The sequence below is a fragment of the Thermobia domestica genome, chromosome 18 (genome assembly GCF_964235325.1).
Source record: "Thermobia domestica chromosome 18, izTheDome1.hap1.1, whole genome shotgun sequence".
Taxonomy (NCBI): domain Eukaryota; kingdom Metazoa; phylum Arthropoda; class Insecta; order Zygentoma; family Lepismatidae; genus Thermobia; species Thermobia domestica.
In genome coordinates, this window is record NC_137471.1 from 128,534,890 (window position 1) to 128,552,666 (window position 17,777).

Here is a 17,777-nt window from a genome sequence, read left to right on the forward strand (position 1 = left end):
GACAAACAATATGACATGTTTGTTATAAGTCGTCTCATGAGCCGTCCTGTTTGCGTGGTTCTGGCTTCGATTTCCTGCTGGAATACTCACATTATTGGCGTCTGCCCATCGTCGTGAGGGAAGCTGGGGAGTCACGTGATTAAAAGATGACAGTCTATATAATTAATATAAATGTATATACAATGCAAATGTTGTTTGACAGTAGTAAGATATTTCGTTGATAATTTGTTTTTGTAAGATGTATTTTCTATTTTTATAATGACGGGATGTGTGTGTACTATTTCCAGGATGTATACATTTCTTTGTATAAACTTTTATAATGTATTTTTCTAATCAAGAGTGAAAGTTTAAAAGCTTAGAATGGGCGAATCTTGCCACAAAAGAGCCCATTTTTAGAATATAGAAGTTTATAGTATTAGACCCAGCACTCTTGGCGATCAATACCTAAGCTAAGACAGGGCTTGTAGCTTTATCTCGTTTCTCTCTCTGAAAATATTTTTTGTTTAATCTCGTTCTCTATGTCAAATGAAACGAAATGATACATTCATTAAAAAAAAGTTAGGCATTTTCAAATTAGCATTAGTAATCTAAAATCCTGAAGTGCATTCAATTGGTTGAGAAATTGTATAATAATAATAATAATAATAATAATAATTAGGAATAACAATGTTAGAAAACTGAAATATTCTAACAGAGCAGTTGATTCCCATGAAGGTCTAATATAAAACTTTACCACACCCAAGTGAGATTTATACCATTAGACACAATGGTTCGGTTTTCATGATCACCATATTTGTGTTACAAGGTTATTTTCTAAAGATGGCTGTTCATTAGTCTAAAAACTAAGCTCAGCACGACAGCCCACAGGAGCCTGCACACGCCAGTTGGTAAACATTCACATCCTGGAAGGCCGTGATCAGTGCAACGACATCAAACACTCCCTTCATCTTTTTTGACCAGAGACCGCTATCACTTTATTCAGAAAATATTCCACTTCTTTCGCTATGCTGACTCAACATCGGATATTGTGAGCTTACATCGGCAAATGAATCCTATTCTACGTACGACGGAGACACAATAGGTAACGAATCAGCTAAAGGAAAAACTTCTAAATCGTCATTAGTAGGAAAAGAAGCTGAGTACCGTTCAGGAATGGATTGTTGATCACCTTTTAGGGGGCTGATATTTTCGAGGAAATGTACGCGTAGAAATAATAATAATACTAATAATAAGGGAAAGGAATGAAGACGTATTAAAGGAAGCTAATGAAGGACGACAGATCATGAAAATAATAGGAAAAAGAAGAAAAGCATGCTTGGCCATCTTATTCGGCACTCTGATTGGATCACCGTGTTGATAGAGGAAAAGACAGAAGGAAAACCAGGAAGAGGAAGACCAAGGATAGAAAAATCTTTAAGTTCTACGTCCACTGTTATGCCGGCTAGGCTAAAGGAGGTGGTGGTGATGAGTAATGAACGAAATGTTGGAATGCAAAAAAGTGCGAGGAAACGGCAGGATCTCGAGAAAACCCACGCACACGGTGTTTGTCCACCACAAATTTTACTTGGCGCGAGCTGAGATCGAACCAAGGATCCCATGCACTAGAGGTGAATGGTGTACCATTGAACCATCGCGGCTCGACCAAGGATAGAATATCTAGATGCTGTTACGAAGAAGAAACCTTATCAAATTATAAAACAGCTCTCCGAAAAGAGAGAAAAGTTTTAAAATTTCCATGTTGCCTACCAACCTATGGTTGACATAAGGAAGATTATTATTATTATTATTATTATTATTATTATTATTATTATTATTATTATTATTATTATTATTATTATTATTATTATTATTATTATTATTATTACCGAGGATGTTATGCCGGGTTTCCTCCTATAAAAATATACACACACTATTTCCAACTATGGTTATCTTACTTTTTACAAATTGATCTAATTCAATATTCGTATAAATAGCAGAGTTTTCAAGTTACATATATGAGTTCTTTGACTAACTGAATGTTGCATGGCCCTTTTGGCTCCTTACCTCTATTTAATATTAAATTTAAGATGTCTAGAAACATTTGTATAAGTTTATCATTTTTAAAATAAACATTACGTAAAAGGTCTATTCAAACTGATATCGAGTTTTCATGACATTTGTATATTAGGGGTATCCTTCTTAATTCGCAATACTCACATAACCCCAGAGAACGAACAAATTTTAGAGTTCTGGTTTGAACTTCTCTTACAATAATAAGCAAATACTCGAGGAACAAATTTACCATTATTGACGATGCGGAAGGAAAGTTGTACAGATGCAGAGGCGTCTCAAGGGGTGGACAACTGCCCAGGGCCTTGCGTCTTTAACTCTTTTAGGATTTTTTGCAATTTTGTTACCACCAGTATCGTCTTTGACTGCTTATTTAGGTTCTATAACAGGTATTTAAGCCGGGTGTTTTTTATTAGTGAAGTCATGGATGGACTAAAGATCACCTCAGATGCGTTTTGGAACCGGATGCTCAACTTGGCGGCTCCAAGTGGGGGCGGAGGGGCGTGACTTTTTTATTTTTCATAAGGTACATTCCAAAAAATTCTCACGGCTTTTGTTTTCCCGAGATTAGATTGAAACTTTGCATACAGATTGTGTGTACCTTTGGTTATTTCTCAATTTTTTCTGAAATCCTTACGTGAAACTGGGGCCGGGCCGAGGGGTGATTTTTTGAAAAAAATTCCGGTTTTTCCTAATTTTTCCAATTCAGGCATACGATACGGACATAACATCCGACATTGGAAAGGGCTCATTATACTGAAGAAAATACTGAATCGTGACTCTAGGCCAAATAGTAATGACTCAGTAATTTTTATTATATATATAGAGAGCTATATGCGTTTATATATAGAGAGCTTAAGTTTAGATTTTTAACAATATTATTCGCCCTTTGTTTTCAAGATACAAGATTGAAATTTTGCACACATATTATGTACATAACAGTGTGTTTTTAGAAAAAAACCTCAGATCCCTACGTCAACCCAGGCCTGGGCCAGAGAGTCAAAGTGTTTTAGTGTGATTTAAAAAAAAATCCGGATTTTTCTCTAATTTTCCGGTTCAGGTGTATGATACGGACATGTGAGTGGAACCGTTGTAAATGGCCCGTTATACTGGAGAAAATGACGTTTGAATCATGACTTTAGGTTAAATAGGAATGACCCAGTATATTTTTCAAGTATGTTTATTATTATTATTATTATTATTATTATTATTATTATTATTATTATTATTATTATTATTATTATTCCGGGATGTTATATATATAAGACAAAAATAGGTCTCCTTCAGACTTTCAAAAATTTATCCCGACCTCAGGTTTCAAGATACAATTATGAAATTTTGCACTCGTATTATGTATTATCTGTCAGGAAAGTAAATGTACACCTATTTTTCGAGTCTGGCATTCCTGCGCTCCATCCGTGGAGAGTATGAGAATTAAATCAATCAAATTTATACTGAGGGGCAAAAAGAAAAGTTTAATCTGAATAATACATTCCAAACAGACACAAGCTGTGAATACGAATAGTGCATAGTGTAAATAAAGGACGACACCGAAAGAAAAAGCCAGAAACAGCTGTTAAACTTAGAAAAAAGAGTAAAAATTGTCGAAGTGGGAACATAAAACACAAATACAACAAATACGCCGACAACTAAACGTTCACCACGCCATGATCTTAGTGTAGTGGTTAAGGTGCTGGCTTACAAATGAAAAGTACGCGAGTTCGAATCCCCATCAACGACGTTTTTAAAAAAAAATTGTTAATAAAACATACAGCTCATGAGAGGTTAAAAGAGGTCGTATTTAGTCTTTCGTAGCAATTATTATTGGTAGTGTTTAGTACTGATAATACTTTTTGTCTTTGCGTATTGCTTTTATTCTTTTCTTCATTTCAAAAAAGAAGAATATCCGAACAAATGCCACCAAAATTCCTCATATTTTGAATGTAAACGCCATTTGCAATTAGTAAAGAATAAAAATTGAACGTTCCGATGTAGCTGCAAAAAGTAAAGAGAAAAACATGGAAGTGCAGGGGATCGAACTCATACTCATGGTTATTAAAAATACAACTTCTACATGCCTTACACCTCCCGACCAAGTTTCTACGTTAGCAAGTAAGAGGCTTGTGTTTAGATTAGGTTGGTCAATACGTTTTGCAAAGAGGCCCGGTTTAGCTCTGACGCATCACAGGTGCGAGAAGGGAGCAAAACATTTTTTCTCTCTCCCTCTGTGTGTCTATTTATCTATCTATCTGTATATATATAACGCTATTTGTGAATGCCATAACCACCCTAATTTTCAGCGGACGAAACTTGGCACAAACATTAATTGTTGAAATCTTGATGAGTTCGTTAACCAGAATAATCAGATGAAAATGTTCAAAATGGCGGCCCTTCAAACTCTTAAAAAGTTCCAAAGAACCAAATTTCGCCCATAAATAGGTATTCAGGAAGTTTGAATAACTTTTCCTCTTTTACTGAAATATTTGTGTGCAGGGACTTATCCTCTTTTATTGAAATATTGGACCCGATTAATCGCCTAAAAAAGGTTCACGTCCTTTTGCTACGGCCAGTCTTTTTTTTTGGATGAGGGGGAGGGGGTATTTTCCTATCGGAACAAGATGGTTATTAGTGATGATATGAAATTACACATTGAAAGTGAAGTAACTTTTGAAACGTGTTATTTCAAAGAATAATATAATAAATGTGCTTTCCCCTAACCCAGAGAACTGTAAATAATATATTTCGAGTTCGGGAGCGTGAATGGCGAGGAGTGTTATTTGATTTGCTTTTTAGTAACACATTGCATTGCATATAAAGGTAGGCAACACTAGTGATAAGGAAAACAATAATAATAATAATAATAATAATAATAATAATAATAATAATAATAATAATAATAATAATAATAATAATAATATGTATTTTTTGTGGCAAGGCAATATCTTCTTCAAACGTAATGATTGTAATGCCATATCTCTCTTACAAACAAAATATAGCAATTTATATCGAGAGAACGGGAAATTGTAGAGTGATGGGAGCAAAGATGGACAGTATGCACTCATAGTACTCAGAAAAATAAGCGATTTCAATGCAAAATGAACGAAAAGTCATTGTCATGGGAAGTCATGGGGACACGGCAGAGCCCTCTTTAGGCAAAATGTCGATAACTTATATCGAAAGAACAGGAGGTGATAGTGGGATGGGACCAACGTTGTACACTGTGGACCCATAACGCGCATCGAAAAAATTAGAGAGGGGGGCGGCAGCCAGCCTTACTTATTTCCACATAATAATATAAAATTATATTGTCGAAATCCACACACTAGTTAGCTAGTAATATTTCATATTATTATTATTATTATTATTATTATTATTATTATTATTATTATTATTATTATTATTATTATTATCAACAGCGTCTTTTCATTACGTGTGCATGTTTGACATGAAACCAAAGAGAAGATCCATCATTCGTAGAAAGAATAAGAATAGCCAGTTACTTTAACTGTGAAGGACGGCGAAAAATACGAAAAGAGTGACTACCTGTAGGAAAAGAAATAATACTTTTTCTCAAATGGATAAAAAAAACAAGCTGAGATAGATTCGAACTCGCATGGACGGCGCGAAAAGCCAGTGTTTTGTCTAATTTTTTTTTAACTGACTCACCGAACTTGTTTCAGTAACTTACTTATTGCTAATTTTACTTGCTTCACTCGTTTAATTTGCTTTTTCTAATAACTTGTAACGACAGGGACACGAACACAGAAACATCGAGAACAGTTAAAAATCATAAATGCTCTCCCACCGGGAATCGAACCTGGGACACCATACACCAAAGATGTACGTGTTAGCCACTAGACCAGCGGGGAGGACACCGCTCACTCTGTGTCGTTAGGGATTACGACCACTGTATTACCAGCTATCACTTCTGTGGGTTGTATACTATGATCACATGTTTCTTCTTTGCTGGAAGAGTTAAACCTACATTCTATGTAATACATGAGGTATTTAGACCTACATGCTCTTCATATAATGTAATAAAAGAGTCATGCTGGAAATAAGTAAAAGAACATGCCTTGGACAAAGCGGAAACTATTGGCATCAGAAATATTTATCTACCAGGCATGCGCAGTAGTATATTTCAGAACAGTTACTCTTTAGTTCAGTAAACGAAGAAAGGGGTATAAAAAAGCAAAAATGTCGCGTCAACGAGATCGACCAGAGTTGACAGAGGCGGAAGCAGATCTTTAGTAATACAACTTGGTTAAATTGATAATTGATTCTTTATCCTGTAGTAGATCGTATCACAACTTTACGGGAGAGCAGGAAAAGACTTACTAAGGCTATCATATATTAAGCTTTAGTAACACGATCATATAGACACAAATAGATGTAACTGTGAATACTACAACTTCGATTTAACGAAATTCGTTTACATATTCAATGGTTTGTAGGGTTGTATAAGACAAAAAAAGATAAGACACAATATAATTCTTCATACATCAACTTCCAGTAGCTAGATACATGCAATTTCTGGTTAGATACTGAAACTGCTGTCGGATTTTAATACAGGACGTATTGCAGGATACAAAATGCTTTGCATTACTTGTTTGTTTGTAGACAGCTACTAGCTTAGTGTTCTGAGAGGTTGTGTATAAACTAGGGATACCCAATTCCGGAATTATTACTTTCCGGACTCCCGAAAGTAAAACCGGACAAATTCCGGAATTCGGAAAATTCCGATTTTGGAACAATTCCGGAATTCGGAAAAATCCGGAATTTAGAAATTTCTGATTTTGTTAAGAATTTTTTTTCGAAATCCGGAGTTTTTCTCAATTCCAGAATTTTCTAAATTCCGGATTCTTCCCGAGTTCCTCAATTCTTCTGAATTCCGGAGTTTAACTGAATTCCATAATTTTCCGAAATCCGGAAAGTAAAAGTTCCGCTTCCGAAAAATGAATTTATTTTGGTCAATATGAATCGTGGCGGAAATAAGTCTTTGACCAGGTAATGGCGACTGCTTTGAAAGAAATGGAGGGTATGAGAATTCAATCTGTCATATTTGTAGTTTTGTGTGGAGAAAAAACAAACTTGTGAACCAATGGTTTAAGAACAACTCAAGTTATTAATGTAAACTTTGCCGACATCATAAAAGAAATACGAAAGACTTTTTGAATCGAAGAAATATAACATACAAGTTTGCAAGCGGAAACAAAGAAACTTTACGTAACCAGACTAAAGACGAATCCTTTACCGACGAGGAATTTCTCATCTCGTTTCTAAAACAAATAAAATAACATGAGAATTAACATTTTACATTCGAGACGGGACAAGGCTAACTCAAAATTTTCGTCTCGCTTTGGAGATGAGAATCGAGACGAGACGAAAAGTATCGTAAACATTTCCCGTCTTGTCTCTATTCTCGAAATAGTGTATGTCCATTCTTTAAGTAACAACTGCTCTGTAGACTGAATCTCAGGCTATTTCGTTACATTGTATTTCAGAGCTCATTGAATTATGCTCTGTGTAGGTATTTTTGTAGCAAAGCTTTTATATTTACCTCTGCGTATCCTAAAAATTAGTTTATTATATGCCTTACTGTTGCATGATATTCAGTTATATTTATTACAGTTATTTTCCTTAAAACATACAGTAGAATACTTTCTACATGAAACTTCAATGGAAGGCTCTAGTTTAAAATGTTGGTAGTTGCAGAGGTGTGTCTTGAAGGTACGGAACCCTTTTCCGAAATCTCTACTTTTAAGTAAGTTTTGCCAAATTTTCGAGCAAGTTTAAAACTTTTAATGCCATTATTATTATTATTATTATTATTATTATTATTATTATTATTATTATTATTATTATTATTATTATTATTATTATTATTATTATACTATTGAACTTGCACGGCGAAATTACTGTATAATACGATATCATTTCTGTAATTTTACTCCATTGTATGTTATTTAATTTATTAATGGGCACTAAATTGTCTCCAGATCAATGAATAAATTAACTACGGCATGCAATTTGGTGGAAATATCATTACAGGAACATTATCGTTTCATTCCAAACATGTTCCTGTAATGATATTTCCACCAAAGTGCATGCAGTAGTTAATTTATTCGTTGATCTGGAGACAATTTGGTTCCCATTAATAATGGAGTAAAATTACAGAAATGATATCGTATTATAATTTCGCCGTGCAAGTTCAATAGTATAATAATAATAATAATAATAATAATAATAATAATAATAATAATAATTTTTCATCGGTCCTGCGCGGAAAGTGAGAATTAAATCAATCACATGTGTAGTCAAGGTAAGGAGAAAAGCCTAAACTGAATAAGACATTGAAGCGGGTCACAAGCTGGGAATAAGAATAGTGGTGTAAATAAAGGACGACACCGAAAGAGAAATCCAGAAACAGCAGGTAAACGAAAAAAAAGAGTAGAAATTGTTGAAGTGGAAAGATAAAATACAAATACGAATAGGGATGAGCACGAGTCGAGCCAAAATTCGACTCGACTTGAGTTCAATTCGAGTCGAGTCAAATATAATTTTCTTGAGTTGAGTTCCGAGCCTAGTCGCTGTTTTCGAGGTCGAGTTTCGAGTTGAGTCAAGTTTGATAATGGCTCGCTTGCTCGTTCAGCTCGTTTTGAAATAATGGCCTGATTAGACTGGAAAGCGAAAGCCATGAGAAATGTAAGCAGTAATGTGGGATACTTTTAGTGTTGCTCACGACAGGGGTGCATCTCGTCTCGTAATTTTAGTGCATCTCGTGGGGCAATTTTAGTGTATCTCGTCTCGTCTAGATAACGAGAAGACAAGAGTTTTTTTTATTATTACGAGACAGCCTCAAATGTCGTAATCACCAATATAAGTATATACTGTAGTTCTTAAAATCAAGGCTGAGACCTGCACGGTCGAATTCTTGAGCCCAATCAGAAGACCAACCCGGGTAGTGATATCAACCGGCTCGGCTCGTATCAACTGAGCTAACAGCACGAGTCGGACCGGTTGTTATGAGCCGTCGGCTCGGCCCAACTGAGCCGATGACCTGAACCGGCTCAGTTGGAACGAGCCATCGACTCAGCTCAATTGTGCCAATGGCTCGAGCTTTCTCGGTTGGGATGGGTCACCTACTCGGCTCATGTGAACCGGTTCGAGCCAACTAAGTGGAAACTAGTCCATCGGCACGGTTCGACTCAGCTCAACTAAGCCGATGGCTCAAATCGGCTCGGTTGGGTGAGCTATTGGCTCGGCTCGCTTCTCGGTTCGGTTCGATAGTGAATGAGCTGTAAGCCGAGCCGCTCGAGCCGTTGAGAACCTAAACCCGGTCCAAGCTGTTTTGAACATGTTTGGCTGAAGCCTATAACTTTTAACAATTTTTGGCTCGAGCCCGAATACTTGCCCCTTCGTAACTCAAACCCAGAAAGTGACCGATGTCCTTGCCTCCTGAAGACTTCTCGACGACCGAGATCGACAGTCAATTAGCTTTTACTATTCAGATACAAACCGCATATCTTTTATACACTGTGTTGATATAATAATAATAATAATAATAATAATAATAATAATAATAATAATAATAATAATAATAATAATAATAATAATAATAATAATAATAATGGCATTAAAAGTTTTAAACTTGCTCGAAAATTTGGCAAAATTTACTTAAAAGTAGAGATTTCGGAAAAGGGTTCCGTACCTTCAAGACACACCTCTGCAACTACCAACATTTTAAACTAGAGCCTTCCATTGAAGTTTCATGTAGAAAGTATTCTACTGTATGTTTTAAGGAAAATAACTGTAATAAATATAACTGAATATCATGCAACAGTAAGGCATATAATAAACTAATTTTTAGGATATGCAGAGGTAAATATAAAAGCTTTGCTACAAAAATACCTACACAGAGCATAATTCAATGAGCTCTGAAATACAATGTAACGAAATAGCCTGAGATTCAGTCTACAGAGCAGTTGTTACTTAAAGAATGGACATACACTATTTCGAGAATAGAGACAAGACGGGAAATGTTTACGATATTTTTCGTCTCGTCTCGATTCTCATCTCCAAAGCGAGACGAAAATTTTGAGTTAGCCTTGTCCCGTCTCGAATGTAAAATGTTAATTCTCATGTTATTTTATTTGTTTTAGAAACGAGATGAGAAATTCCTCTTCTCGTGAGCAACATTAAACCAAACCGAAATATTCTTAACAAATGTCACGTTTCTGCTTGTAATGGTATGACCTGAGCGATAATTAGCTCCTAGCTTTTAATCTTCTACGAGATAATAATAATTATTATTAGTTTATTATTATTCCTGAAGATTTGATAGTTCAAGTATTGAAACAACCGAGTATTCAAATATCTGAATATAATAAAGCGTATTTCATCGCCGATCAATCGCCATTAAAAATCCTTAAAAAAAATTACAACGTGCATTCACACAAGCACCTTGACCACTGAACCGCCATCGCTACGCGATAAACGATTCGTCTTTAGTCTGGTTACGTAAGGTTTCTTTGTCTCCGCTTGCAAACTTGTATGCTATATTTCTTCGATTCAAAATGTCTTTCGTATTTCTTTTATGATGTCGGCAAAGTTTACATTAATAACTTGAGTTGTTCTTAAACCATTGGTTCACAAGTTTGTTTTTTCTCCACACAAAACTACAAATATGACAGATTGAATTCTCATACCCTCCATTTCTTTCAAAGCAGTCGCCATTACCTGGTCAAAGACTTATTTCCGCCACGATTCATATTAACCAAAATAAATTCATTTTTCGGAAGCGGAACTTTTACTTTCCAGATTTCGGAAAATTATGGAATTCAGTTAAACTCCGGAATTCAGAAGAATTGCGGAACTCGGGAAGGATCCGGAATTTAGAAAATTCTGGAATTGAGAAAAACTCCGGATTTCGAAAAAAAATTCTTAACAAAATCAGAAATTTCTAAATTCCGGATTTTTCCGAATTCCGGAATTGTTCCAAAATCGGAATTTTCCGAATTCCGGAATTTGTCCGGTTTTACTTTCGGGAGTCCGGAAAGTAATAATTCCGGAATTGGGTATCCCTAGTTTATACACAACCTCTCAGAACACTAAGCTAGTAGCTGTCTACAAACAAACAAGTAATGCAAAGCATTTTGTATCCTGCAATACGCCATGTATTAAAATCCGACAGCAGTTTCAGTATCTAACCAGAAATTGCATGTATCTAGCTACTGGAAGTTGATGTATGAAGAATTATATTGTGTCTTATCTTTTTTTGTCTTATACAACCCTTCAAACCATTGAATATCTAAACGGATTTCGTTAAATCGAAGTTGTAGCACTCACAGTTACATCCATTTGTGTCTATATGATCGTGTTACTAAAGCTTAATATATGATAGCCTTAGTAAGTCTTTTCCTGCTCTCCCGTAAAGTTGTGATACGATCTACTACAGGATAAAGAATCAATTATCAATTTAACCAAGTTGTATTACTAAAGATCTGCTTCCGCCTCTGTCAACTCTGGTCGATCTCGTTGACGCGACATTTTTGCTTTTTTATACCCCTTTCTTCGTTTACTGAACTAAAGAGTAACTGTTCTGAAATATACTACTGCGCATGCCTGGTAGATAAATATTTCTGATGCCAATAGTTTCCGCTTTGTCCAAGGCATGTTCTTTTTCTTATTCCCCGCATGACTCTTTTATTACATTATATGAAGAGCATGTAGGTCTAAATACCTCATGTATTACATAGAATGTAGGTTTAATTCTTCCAGCAAAGAAGAAACATGTGATCATAGTATACAACCCACAGAAGTGATAGCTGGTAATACAGTGGTCGTAATCCCTAACGACACAGAGTGAGCGGTGTCCTCCCCGCTGGTCTAATGGCTAACACGTACGTCTTTGGTGTATGGTATCCGGGTTCGATTTCCGGCGGGAGAGCATTTATGATTTTTAACTGTTCTCGATGTTTCTGTGTTCGTGTCCCTGTCGTTACAAGTTATTAGAAAAAGCAAATTAAACGAGTGAAGCAAGTAAAATTAGCAATAAGTAAGTTACTGAAAGAAGTTCGGTGAGTCAGTTAAAAAAAAGTGGACAAAACACTGGCTTTTCGCGCCGTCCATGCGAGTTCGAATCTATCTCGGCTTGTTTTTTTTATCCATTTGAGAAAAAGTATTATTTCTTTTCCTACAGGTAGTCACTCTTTTCGTATTTTTCGCCGTCCTTCACAGTTAAAGTAACTGGCTATTCTTATTCTTTCTACGAATGATGGATCTTCTCTTTGGTTTCATGTCAAACATGCACACGTAATGAAAAGACGCTGTTGATAATAATAATAATAATAATAATAATAATAATAATAATAATAATAATAATAATAATATGAAATATTACTAGCTAACTCGTGTGTGGATTTCGACAATATAATTTTATATTATTATGTGGAAATAAGTAAGGCTGACTAGCGCCCCCCTCCCTAATTTTTTCGATGCGCGTTATGGGTCCACAGTGTCCAACGTTGGTCCCATTTCACTATCACCTCCTGTTCTTTCGATATAAGTTATCGACATTTTGCCTAAAGAGGGCTCTGCCGTGTCCCCATGACTCCCCATGACATGACTTTTCGTTCATTTTGCATTGAAATCGCTTATTTTTCTGAGTACTATGAGTGCATATTGTCCAACGTTGCTCCCATCACTACAATTTCCCGTTCTCTCGATATAAATTGCTAATAATTTGTTTGTAAGGGAGATGTGGCGTTACAATCATTACATTTGAAGAAGAATTGAGGAAGATATTGCCTTGCCACAAACAACACCTATTATTATTATTATTATTATTATTATTATTATTATTATTATTATTATTATTATTATTATTATTATTGTTTTACTTACCACTAATGTTGCCTACCTTTATTTGCAATGCAATGTGTTACTAAAAAGGAAATCAAATAACACTCCTCGCCATTCAGGCTCCCGTACTCGAAACACATGATTTACAGTTCTCTGTGTTAGGGGAAAGCACATTTATTATATTATTCTTTCAAATAACACGTTTCACAAGTTACTTCACTTTCAATGTGTAATTGCATATCATCACTAATAATCATCTTGTTCCGATAGGAAAATAAGCCCCTCCTGCAAAAAAAAAAAAAAAAAAAGCCTGACCGTGGCGAAAGGACGTGAACCTTCTTTAGGCGATTAATCGGGTCCAATATTTCAAACAGTCCCTGCACAGAAATATTTCAGTAAAATAGGAAAAGTTATTCACACTTTCTGAATACCTATTTATGGGCGAAATTTGGTTCCCTTGGAACTTTTTAAGAGTTTGAAGGGCCGCCATTTTGAACATTTTCATCTGATTATTCTGGTTAACGAACTCATCAAGATTTCAACAATTAATGTTTGTGCCAAGTTTCGTCCGCTGAAAATTAAGGTGGTTATGGCATTCACAAATAGCGTTATATATATACACAGATAGATAGATAAATAGACACACAGAGGGAGAGAGAAAAAGTGTTTTGCTCCCTTCTCGCACCTGTGGTGCGTCAGAGCTAAACCGTTGCAAAACGTATTGACCAACCTAACCTAAACACAAGCCTCTTACTTTGCTAACGTAGAAACGTGGTCGGGAGGTGTAAGGCATGTAGAAATTGTATTTTTAGTAACGATGAATACGGTCCACTTCCATGTTTTTTTCTTACTTTTTGCAGCTACTTCGGAACGTTCAATTTTTATTCTTCACTAATTGCAAATGGCGTTTACATTCAAAATAAGAGAAATTTTGGTGGCATTTGTTCGGATATTCTTCTCTTTCGAAATGAAGAAAAGAATAAAGCAATACGCAAAGACAAAAGGTATTATCAGGACTAAACATTACCAATAATAATTGCTACGAAAAACTAAATACGACCTCTTTTAACCTCTCATGAGCTGTATGTATTATTAACAAAAATTTTTAAAAAATATCCTTGACGGGGATTCGAACTGGTGACCTTCGCATTTGTAAGCCAGCACCTTAACCACTACACCAAGATCACGTCATGGTGAACGTTTAGTTGTCGGCGTATTTGTTGTATTTGTGTTTTATGTTTCCACTTCGACAATTTTTACTCTTTTTTCTAAGTTTAACAGCTGTTTCTGGCTTTCTTTTTCGGAGTTGTCTTTTATTTACACTATGCACTATTAGTATTCACAGCTTGTGCCCCTTGCAATGTCTTATTCAGATTAAACTTTTCTTTTTGCCCCTCAGTAAACATTTGATTGATTTAATTCTCATACTCTCCACGGATGGTGCGCAGGAATGCCAAACTCGAAAAATAGGTGTACATTTACTTTCCTGACAGATAATACATAATAATGTTTTTTTTTTAAATCAAATCCCTATGTAAACGCAGGCCCAGGCCAGAGGGGCATAAAATTTCGAAAAAAAGAATCGAAGAATTTTCTGTTTTTTTTTTCAATTTTTCCGTTTCCGGTGTATAATACGGACAAGAGAGTGCTATCTCTGAAAGTATGATCTATTCTGAAAATAGCGACGTATGAAGCATGATCCTACGATAAATAGTAAGGGAGCGGTAGCTGTTTGAGTGAAAGTCTAAAATTGGCCTCAAAAAGTGGAAATCCTAAAAGGGTTAAGGACTTCTCAAAGACCAACAAGCCTAAAACTATTTTGCACTCACTTTGTCAATGTAACAGTAGAAACAATTATGAATTCGGATTTATTTACAGAAAAAATACATAAAGCTTCAAATTAACTTTTCATCTTAAATATTAGGTGGCTACAGGCCCGTGCTGGCCCACCGGGACACCGGGACGTGTCCCGGTGTGCCCTCCCAAACACCACAGTATAAATAAAGATACAAGTTTTTAGTAATAAATTCTTACAGTTTTATTGGTAAAGAAGCCGTGAAAGGTGCAGTGCGCCCTTTACATTAGGCGCCCTTGCAAAACCACATCAAAGATGAATGATTTTATTCACTCTTCTGTATACCACAGCTCTGTACAATAAATACATATAGTTACTATTGGTGAAGAAACCGTGAAAAGTACAATGTGCCCTTTACATAAAGCGCCCTACGAAACACCACATTATAGATAAGAGGTTTAAGTTATCCTGTATACCAGCTTTGTATAATAAATTCAAATAGTGACTGTTAATAAAGAACCTGTGAAGGATACAAGGCGCTCTTTACATAAGATGGCCTGCGAAATATCACATAATATATATATACATTAATTTTATTCTTCTGTATTTCAGTTTTGTATTATAAATTCATACAGTTGCTATTGGCAGAGAACAAAGAGTATAATCACTTACAAAAATATTATAAAGTTATGTATCTATAAAACGAAATACTCGTAATATGATACATAAAGAATAGTTCAGATAGTCAAACGTACGATGCATTCATGAAATACTACATTGACACTAGTCTCTAATTTACGATTTTCACGGCATAAGAAGCTTTCACAATCTTAATATGCATCGATATATTGATTGTTCCTGTGTGTTTTAAAGCAGTGTTCGGTTAATCAATACCTATTGTATTACTAAAATATAGCTATATTAATTTCCGTGAAATGTGGTCTTCCTATCACCACGGCATGGCGCGTCCTCAGGTTGTGGATCGAGGAGAAGGCCTCTAGATACAGAGGTTAGCTGCGAATATACTGAGGAAGCAGTCGTGGACAGACTACAAGGGGTTCTTCTGCTTGGAGATTTGGTGTGCGGCTAACAACCTCATCCTATAAAAAAAGGCTTGTTCAGGCATATTCGCAGAACCTTCGGATCAGAACTGATAACTTGGCTAGAAAACTCAGCAAAGTTAAATCGACATGAGTACATGGAATATAAGAAGTCTCTTTAGGGCAGGCGCGTTAAAATTTGTAACGAATGAGTTTAGAAATAGAGGATGGACCTAGTGGGATATCAGGAAGTTAGATGAAAAGGAAATGGAGGAGTCAAGTTGGAAATTTTACGTTCTTTTACATGAAACGAATTAAAAATTACCACTAGGTACAGGGCTTTTCGTTCACAAACGAATTATATCAGCAATTACATGGGTTAAATTTGTTAATGATAGATTTTCTTTTACTTCTCTTAAGGATCGGTGGTGTAACATTATTCTTTTAAATGCACATTCCCCAACAGAAAATAAGGATGACAATTAAAAAAAGACAGTTTTTACGAAAGAATAGAGCGGATATTTGACCATCTCCCGAAATACCATATGAAAATTCTGTTAGGCGGTTTCAATGCGAAGGTAGCACGAGGGGGGATTTTCAAACCGATTATAGGGAATAAATGCCTGCATAAGGGAAGTTGTGACAACGGCGTTAGACTCTTGAACTTCCAGAACCCTTATCGTGAAGATTACAAAATTCCCACATCGCGACATTCATAAATATACTTGCACTTCATCAGATGAAAAAACACATAATCAAACTGATCACGTTTTAGTAGACAGAGGAAAACAGTATAGCACAACTAATGTTCGGTCGTTCAAAGGAACTGACTGTGATACTGATTACCATCTGGTAGCAGCGTTAATAAGAGAGAGACTATTGTTGAATAGCGAAAATATTCAATATCTGAAAACGGAGAGATTTAATTTAAAGAAATTAGAGGCAGGAGAGCTAGATTAAAGTGTCGAATAGATTCTCGGTTTTAGAAGATTCGGAGTGCACTAGTGCTCAGGATACTTGGTTGAAATTAGAGATAACATTAAAATTTCAGCAAAAGAAATATCGGGGACGCAGAAATACGTAGGAACAAACCATGGTTCAACCAGGAATGCACTAGAGTAGCAGAAAACAGAAAACAGAAGAAACAGTTGGCTACAAAATCCGAACAATTAGAACAAAGAAAGGCAAATTTTGAAAGCTAAAATTAATTAACTTGAAGATAATAGTAAAAACAAAAACATTCGGGACATGTATAAATCCATCAACGAACTTAAGAAAGGCTATCAACCTCGTTCTTATATATTAAAGAAAGCCAACGGAACAGTTCTCACTGATCAGGATAGCATCTTAAACAAATACAAAGATTTCTTTGACGATTTGCTTAACACATAGCCAAAAACCAATGTTCGTGGAGAAAGTGAAATGTATACAGCATAACTGTATATTCCAGAACCTAACAAGACAGAAATAGAAATCGCTATTAAAAAATTAAAGAAACACACTCATCTCCGGGTGCAGACGAAATTCCGGCTGACTTAATTTTAGCTGGAGGGGGAATATTGTAGAGCAAGATACACAAAATCATTCTCCTTATCTGGAACAAGGAGTAATTACAACAAGAACAACAACAACAAAAAAATCAATCGTTGTTCCAGTTCAGAAGAAAAGTAGCAAAACTGATTGTGATAATTATTGAGGTATTTCTCTTTTGTCAACATCCAATAAATCCTCTTAAACATTCTATTAGCAAGATTGATTCCATACGCAGATGAAATTATTGGAGATAATCAGAGCAGATTTAGGTAAAATAAATCAACTATCGACCAGATATTTACCATTCGACTAATACTTGAAAAGAAATGGGAATACAATATCCTGGTACATCAGTTATTGACTTTAGACTCGGGTAGGAAGGATCATCGTACAACATGCTTACAGAATTTGGAATACCGAAATAGGTAGATTAATTAAGATATATTTAAATGAATCCCAAAGCAAGGTTCGAGGAGAGAAATTCTTGTTCACGAGCT